This window comes from Pundamilia nyererei, unplaced genomic scaffold, assembly GCF_000239375.1.
Source record: "Pundamilia nyererei isolate P.nyererei 1_Seehausen unplaced genomic scaffold, PunNye1.0 scaffold00110, whole genome shotgun sequence".
Taxonomy (NCBI): domain Eukaryota; kingdom Metazoa; phylum Chordata; class Actinopteri; order Cichliformes; family Cichlidae; genus Pundamilia; species Pundamilia nyererei.
In genome coordinates, this window is record NW_005187511.1 from 630,039 (window position 1) to 638,868 (window position 8,830).

General features: G+C 42.1%; 1 protein-coding gene across 2 annotated transcripts in view; it reads right to left on the reverse strand.

The window, feature by feature from the left end:
• The window catches only part of LOC102205921 (sodium-coupled neutral amino acid transporter 3-like), a 34,649-nt gene extending 26,956 nt beyond the window's left edge, over positions 1–7,693 (reverse strand). For both annotated transcript variants that reach the window (XM_005741374.1, XM_005741373.1), the window contains exon 1: positions 7,185–7,693. The gene's annotated coding sequence lies outside the window, so the exon portion shown is untranslated. The remainder of the gene's footprint in view (positions 1–7,184) is intronic.
• Positions 7,694–8,830: the final 1,137 nt, after the last annotated feature.

Sequence of the window (8,830 nt, forward strand, 5' to 3'; positions counted from 1 at the left end):
ACAAGGAATGACGACCCTTTGGTGGCCCAGATCAGGTTTGCCAGAGGTGGCCCACACGTGGGTCAGCACAAGGCCAGTTGCAGACACACTGGTGGTCCTGTGCTGGCCCATGTGTGGACAACCTCTGGCAAACCTGATCTGGGCCACCAAAGGGCCGTCATTCTTTGCGGTATGTGGGCCATGTGTAAGTTGTGTGCAGCCACAGGCCAGTTGCAGACACACTGCTGGCCCTGTGCTGGCCCAGAACAGTTTCAGCTCTGGCCCCAGATGTCAGCTTAATGAGTACCTTAATCAAGCCATGTAATAACAACATGTGCCGCAACATAATAGTGCAAAAGTAACATGACAAAACTCTGTTCAGACAGAGAAACGACTGATTCTTATATAGCGCTTTTCTACTCTCCCAGATTACTCAAAGTGCTCTACACAACATGCCACATTCACACAGACTTTCTCTACACTGAGTGCTTCCTAACTACATTCATACACATTCACACTATTGACAAGCAGACTGGAGGAGCCAGGGATCGAACTACTAACCTTCTGATCAGTTGGTGACCTGCTCTACCTCCTGAGCTACAGTCACCCAGTGGTCAACAGCAGTATAACCTCACCAGGTTTTGGATAAAGTGTACACTCACAGACCTGTCAAGCCTGCATTTGAAACGTTGGCTACCATAGCAGTATAGCAATGCAACATGGCATTTGGGTCTTCTAACTAAAATAGGAAAATAGGAACATAAATAGTGCCATCATTGCCAGACCTGGCCCACATCTGCATTTCGTTGCCCTGTACCTGTGCATGTGCAATGACAATAAAGTTGAATTCTATTCTATTCTATCTGGTTGGCATACACCCTGCCATGAAACCAGTCAGTCAGAAGCGCCAGCTTGTTGCCGGATCCGGGCCAGACCTGTTTTCTATAGGCCTGGGCCACATAAACCAAACCATAATCGGGCCAGATATGGCATGCCATCACATAAACAGTGTCATCTATGCCAGGCCTGGCCCAGATCTGGAGGACATACCACTTACCATGCCAGAAGTCAGCCAGCAGTGCCGGCTTGACACCAGATCCGGGCCAGACCTCTCTGCTATGTGGGCTGCCTCTTTACCTTTTTCAACTGAGAAAACCTGTATTACATGACAGCGGTACAACAGGAACAATTAAAACTATTTCAAAATAACCAAACCTTCGGTTGAAACCTAAAATGGAAATCCTATTACACCATTTAGTACCTTGTGATACGCCAGCATGGGGGCATCAGTGTGGTGACTCAGTGGAAATGAAATTTATTTATAGACTCACCCAACACTTTCTGTCACTTTGCCTCAACTTTAACACTGAACACCCTAATACTGGAAGCGACAGTCAAACAACAACCACACAGAGAAGAGAGCACTGTGAGCTTCAGACCAATGCAAGCAGGACTCTAGATAAAGAAATAATGGCTACAGGGATGGGTTTAAGGCATACTGTATATAAAGATGTCATTTCCTGCCACTTCACAGAAATAAACCCATAATATGTACGCTCTTAGCTTGGTATTGCGGGTGTGCCACGAGTTGGGACTTTGTACCTCTTCTCCAGCTTTCATCATAAATGCGCGTGACATCACCAGTGCAAGATGCAAGAACACTGAAGCACAAAATTGTACTCCATCAGAAAAGGGTGAAACAGATGATGAGGATTTGTTCAGACTGGTAGTAGCCATCCACAGGGCTAATAACACCTCAGAATTTCAAGTAACTACTTGAGAAATAAATTCGCACTGCAAATACAAAGATCACTATTGTGCAGAAAGGAACTAAATCTCCTCAGCCCTACTTTGTTGATGCATTTCTATAACTACTGCTTATGTAATATTGAAACGATTCCAGTTCCTAGTACAATGTTCCTGTAGTATCATATGCCTGTGCATTTCCTTTAAAAGGTGCACAAAAAAAACAACTATTTACATATTAAAGGTTATTGTACCTGTAATCTGCCAAATCTCTGATGAAGCAGATTTCCTTCTCTTCCTTCTCTTGTTTTCCCAGTCCTCTATCAAACACGTGCATTTGGCTCAGCAGATAATTATATTTTGGCTCAAGGCTGTGATGCATGTTTGACACTTAGTGGTTTGGTGCTTGGCATAATAAATTACTTTTGCTGACTTTTGTTGACTTAACATGGGTATTGTGTTTGGATACGAGATAGTTGCATCCAAATAGAAAGCACAAAAAGCTCATTCTCTAACATTACCACCTATGAGGACCATATTTCTCTTGAGGTGCTAAGCAGCTTTAAATACTTGACAGATTAATAAGCATCTGTAGTGTCTTCTGATCTGAATGTGATCCAATCCCTGTGGCTTTGTGGCTCACAAGATGCTATTACATCGTCTGTACAGAGCATAGGAGCACAAAAGTGAGATGGTTTGATTAAAAAAAACTGCAAATAAATGGTTAATAAGCACAATTTTTATAAAGAATACAATTATTGTCCAACTTTATTGGGCTTATGCCCTAAGCGAATAAACTTTCATACGATGTGAGGACATAATCAAACTATTTATCAGATGGCAAGTGTATTTTGAGGACACCCAGAGATGCATGCTCAATCATCCAGGTAAGTAAATCCCAAAAGGTTGATTCTGTTCATCTGGATGTAGCATTTAGCTAGCACAATGTGAACTTACATGCAGCTTTGGTTGTTGTTTAGCCAGCGTGTTGTCAGTGCAGTACAGTGGCCCTGAGAGGCCAAACAGACTGTAACTTAAGAAAACACCAGCAATAAGAAAAATGCTACAAAAGCACACAAAACACAACGGAAATAGGAAAAACGGGGAAGTGTTTCTGGGGTTATTGTCTCCCCAGAAACACTTCCTTCTTCTTTCGGAAATCTGTTTTTTCCTATTTCCGTTTTTGTTTTTTCTATTTCTGTTTTCTTTTTTCCTATTTCCATTGTGTTTTGTGTGCTTTTGCAGCGTTTTTCTGGTGTTTTGTTAAGTTACAGTCCATTTGGCCTCTCAGGGCCACCGTAGGGTACAGAGACGGGAGGGTCGCAAAGCTACTCTGCTGATAATAAGTAATTGCGACAATACTGGGAATAAATAAACATGCTTAATAAACATTTTATAAACAAAAGGTTCAGGATATCCTCAACAACTCATCTCAGTATCGCTGTCATCAGACAGAAGTGACCTTCACGAATCATCGACTGGTATCAAACTCCTTTCACAAAGATTTACAGCTTCCTCCAGAGTAAAAAGATGTGGACACATTGACAGCTGAGGTAAACAGCAACCATCTTAGTTAGGATAAGACACTGGAAAACAAAATTCAGTTGACTGCAATCTGCAATCTACTGACACCTAGTGGTGGTATTTTACACACTGTAATTTTAAGCGAAACGGGTAGGGAACAAGTCACTTTTTTTGGTAAGTTATGACAATGCGGTTTAAAAAAATTTATGTTTATCCATGAAAACATCAGGGTCTGTAGTTTAGACTTTATTTATTAATTAAAAACTGTTTTGGATTTTTTGTACTTTGTAAAGAACACAAGGGATGTACAGAAGCGTTAAGACTACAGCCACGAGATATACTATGATTGATATGAGATGACTTCTCTTTGTCAACCACTTGCCTGATGATGGTTTAATGCAAATGTTGCAAATAGTCTGTCTGAGTCTGCTTGTGATACCAAGAATGTCTGTTCCTTTCTTGTGTACCTGTTTATTAAATACATGTGCAAACTGGTTTGGTTGCCAACATAGGTTAAAAGACAAATATACAGTATATAAATGATAGAAAACCATACATACAACATATGACTTTTTGTCTCTTCACAAACTTTTGTTGCTCAGTATCTCAAACAGCAGATTGGCAAGGGACTAAGCAAAGAGGACAGCACGTACACAGCAGAGGACATCATCTATATAATGCCTTCCATGCAGACATCCCTCATCGCCATACTTTTCAATGCCAGCTCAGTCTTCTCTTTATCATTTGTCCCAAAACAAAGAACCATCCTCTCCTGGCATCTGCTACCCGTCTCTCTCCTGTTTCCTCCTCATCACATGGCACATGGTGATGCAAGTGTGGGGGGAAAGAGTGCATTCATTCAGCTGGAAGTACAACTCACGCAGTGTGTGACCACCAGGGTGGATATTGTACTGCTGACCATGTCACATGCCACAGCACCATGAAAGTCCAAATCCCAAATGTCCAAATGATGGAGAACTCCAGGGCACAGTGGGCATACAATGTAATCAGATCAATGTAAGGCTTAAGAATTAAATCTCTTATAGAAATTCACAGAGCACAGTGGCCAGTGATGGAAAATGAGCAAAAATGCAGTTCTAGGAATAACATACTCAGAATTTAGGGGCTTCTAAGTTGGACAACTGGTAAGATTTTCCTCTGTGTGTCCTACTGAAATGTCCTTGCCAATTTAATAAAAACCCTGTGATCACCTAAAGTCCACTAACAGAACTCACTGGCAGTGGTTCTCAAACTTGATACTGGGAATTTGGGGGGAAAAAATCCCACAGAACAAAATTATTTCCATCTTTGTGTGGTCCTTTTTTTTAAAAAAAACTAATGGTTGTTTTTTTACTCTTTTCTGAACAGCTTCCAAGTCAGAAATCAGGTATTCACCCAAAGGGCTCACAAACAAAAAATAATGAAAAAGAATCCACAATACAAACCAATCAATATATTATTATACACACAGCTGCACCTTTCCAAAACCAGACATGAATTTAAGCAAATATAAAATTTCAATTAAACTGGCAGTGTCTCGTATGAGGCATTGGTTTAGACTCTTCTCAATCCACTCTTAATTACTTAGTTTGGTATAATTATTTTTCCCTTCTTAGAGCTCATCTATTGGGCTGGCATTTATCCCAAGTGGTCTGACCTTATGCAAGCTGTAAATCATCTAAAATACCCTTCAGGACATGTGCAGGTAGTTTTCAATAAACCTGTCTGCACTTTGAAAATGCAGTAATGCCGTGACTGATGACACCTTAACCACAGGACCTCCTTGTCTATGAATGTAAGTCTACATACTATAATGAGAACTAATATTAACTATAGACAAATGGTATATCTGATGTACATTTGTAGTCAGTAAGGTGAGAAGTTCCAGTGTAAAGCATGTGCACTCAAAACACAACAAAGCTGTTATGTCCCATCATTTTACCAAGAATAAACCCATGAAACTCACAAAATACAGAACTGATCATTAAAAGGCAAAATGAATATCTATTTGTGACTGTGGAGGGGAAAAGGTTAAGCAAATTCTTTAGTTTATCCCTTTCTTTAAGACCAAAATCAAATCTCTCAAGACCAGACAGTGGCTCAGGTCCTTTCATAGTTTAATACTATTGACAAAGTCACCGCAGGGTGCTGCTTTCTTCTCACGGTGAACTACATTGCCTTCTAAGACTGAGAAATCCCTCCATGTTTTCTTTTCATTCTTGCACACGTAAACCAATACTTCTCCAGGATCTGAATATACTTCTCACAGACGCAGAGCTTTGATCATATTAAACAAGAACTTCGTAAAGTCCTGTGTCTGCATCTGATCTAATAATGGAGAGAAAAAGAGGGCGGTGAAGGAGTCGTCAACATCTCTGATCCAATAACTGGAGTTTGAAAGACAAGAAACACAAATATTGATGGACACTTGAATCACTTTACAGTAGAGGACCATTTAGAGGTGTGAACGGAGGCCACGAACACATTTACGCGGCGCTCCTCATTCTTTCACATTTGTCTTCTCAATCGATGTATTTTATAGTCAATCTGAGGGGCAGTGACATTTACATCACAGAGTCTTTTTAACCTCCATTTCAATCATCAGTGCTGTATGCATGTATGTGCACACGTGCATGTGCTTACACGCACACAAATACAATCTGACCAAGTCAAATGGAGGTTTTTAATCACACAGCAGCTCAAAAGCTCAGCACACACAATGTCACCGGGGGCTGGATCAATCTGTTAACAGTGTGATTTAATTCTGGGATGGGGTGGGAGACTGCCCTCACATGGACCAGAAAGAGGAGTCAGTCAATTGTAACATCAGTGGCCAAGTAGGCTACACATGAGCTCTTGACAGCCCGCTCCAGCCTGCCGAGTCCAGCAGTCACAGTTTCACCTGCTGCCCTCAAGCCCCTGAAGTGACTCATCATGGAGGAGAGAATGACTGAAGACTTTTCCTGCAGGTCACCCCAGAAAACCTGCCGCTGCTATTGAGTTATTAGAATTTTTTACACAAACGCTTATAGTATGGATTAATGCATATCCTTAATATCATTCTGTGCACGCATGACAGAAAGTATCCATATCATGTTAAACAAACAGAGGTAATGCACATGTGTAGCACAGCCCAAAAACATCAGATACAGAGTTATTACTGCATATATGCACATGATGTGCAGCATTCTCTGTTTCCCCACTTCCTCCTCAGAAGTGTTAATTATGCCTCTCAGGCTGGCAAAGATCACCAAACACCAGGACCAGATGGCACCTGTAGCCACACTGTGACAGTGTGAGCCAGCTGTGGATGCCTTGCAAGTTTGACTGAAATATATAACACACATCCAGATTAAACAGCCAGAACCAGTCAAATCCAACCTAGTCACTAAAATCTAAGGCATTAAAACGCAATTCCTAATCCTGAGCGCCATATATATGCAATAAAAATAGAAAAATAATCAGTGTAGAGTTTAGTTGGGCTTTAAGTTTGCAGTGGCCATTAAAAAATAGAGTCAGGGAATTTAAAGTGAATACCCTCCTTTAAAAATAAAAATAAAAATTCTCCCATTTTTTGCTGCTGGAAAAAAAATCTATCTCCTGAGGAATATGTATGTAGTCTGTAGTTCTACGAGGATAAGCCCTGAGGAAGAAAGTAGCCTTCTTGGGGAGTCTGTGTAGCCCAAAGGGTGGCACAGGATCTCAATAGTAATGTCATCTGTCTGTTGCATGTTACTTGAATGAAAGAACCCAACAGCGTCATCGAGCAGCATATTCATGTTCTGTATGTGCATGCACAGAGAGCATCGTTTTTCTTTTACCTGAGCCAAGTCTAACATTTTCATCTCTACAACGTGAGAAAACACGCTTGTTGCTAAGTTTAACACACCGAGAGGGCTACAAATCAAGGTTACGGCAGATTTCCATTGCCTTACCAGAGAAGTACCAATGCCCTCCTCCAACTCCAAATATCTCCACACGAATCCTGCCTCCGCTCGCCTCTGCCTGCCTGCGCGTTGACAGCCTCTGTCCCGCTACGTCCGACCGCCTTGCCTCCCGGCTGCCTTTCTGTCATGTGTTTCCCGATGAATTCTTCTCGTAATCTTCTCAAAAGTGGGATGTGAAGAGTGTTCGGGTTCCGCCTACTGCATGCACAGCGACACAAATCAAATTCTTGTTGTGTATGCTGCGAGAGCGCGCCGGGTCGCGAGACACCCCCCTCGTCCTCCTCCTCCTCGTGCTCCTCCTGGGCTCTGTTTGGCACGCACCTTTATTAATCGCGCGGAAATGATGACCAGCACGAGATGGGTTAAAACGTCACACCCGCTGGCATTAAGATGTTGTGGATACACGGTGTTGGTTGTGGTTTATGTTTCATGTTCATGCATTTCTCATCACCGTGCCCGCGTGCGCGCGGTGAGACAAAGAGATCGTGAATGAACTGAGGGAGCCGACACATAGATTTGTTTACTCAATTTAATTGCGTCTCCTTTAATTGCCTCCAAAAGAAAATATAATGGAATTTTAACCAATTGCAGCGTCTCCCGTTTGAAACGCCATCAGCAACGTAAAACAGCATCCTCGACTATTTGCCACCAGCGCTGCTTACGCACACGGTCGACGCAAGCGCTATTTCTAGGTCACCGGCAGTAGCGCGTTTTGATGTCACACGGCTCCGGGGATCGTCTCCTTTCTCCCTCTTCCAGCTCACGTTCACAGGATAGGTCACACACACACCTGAGGTAAAATTATAAAATTAGACGAGGTGCCTCTTCCCTCGGATGTCTCTGACTGTATGTGTGTGTTGGTGATTTACTGGGAAAAAATGACAAATTTATGGGCAATTTATATTAATTTTCTAGAAACTTTAAATTTATTTCAAAGTCTCTCCATAATAAACGCCATGCAAGCCTCCACTTTCTTTGAAGCTGTACAGCACTGAGCCCTGACCTTGTGGAAAAGACAGGACGTTTAACCCCACTGTGCATCTCCTCTGGGGATAACCCAGTGGGGAACAGCTACCCATAGAGGCAAGGGCCAGAGATGCTGAGAAAGTGGCTTGTGGATCCCAGAAGGTCAGCAGAGGAGCGCAACAGATGTATGCTATGGTACATCAAAGAGGGAACCCCATGAGTGTGTGCATCAATGTATATGCTTTAATGTGTGGTTGAACTCCAGAGAACTGTCTTTTATTGGTTCCCTTTCCCATAAATGAGGGGCTAGTATATTAACTAATGAGGAGGCAGTGGATGCAAAGGAGATGCAGCCAATGATTCCAGAGGGACAGCAATTCATTTAGCTCCCTCTGTTCTTCCTTCTTTTAAGGATGTGGTCTCACCTTGCCTCACCTTATCTGTCTGCTAACAAGATGAAGTGCACGCAGTGCTCCGAGAGCGAGGTGTAACCATAGAAACTGCTTGTGCCAAAGGTTTGTTTCACATGTTAGATGAGCACTGAGAAGAGATACTAATGAAATTAATCCAAAAGTATGACAGTAATTAATTCAGCTCAGCCAATCCGAACAGAGAGAGCAACTACATGGTTAATTATAAGGTAAGTCATTAAATAGCTGCACTGAAAT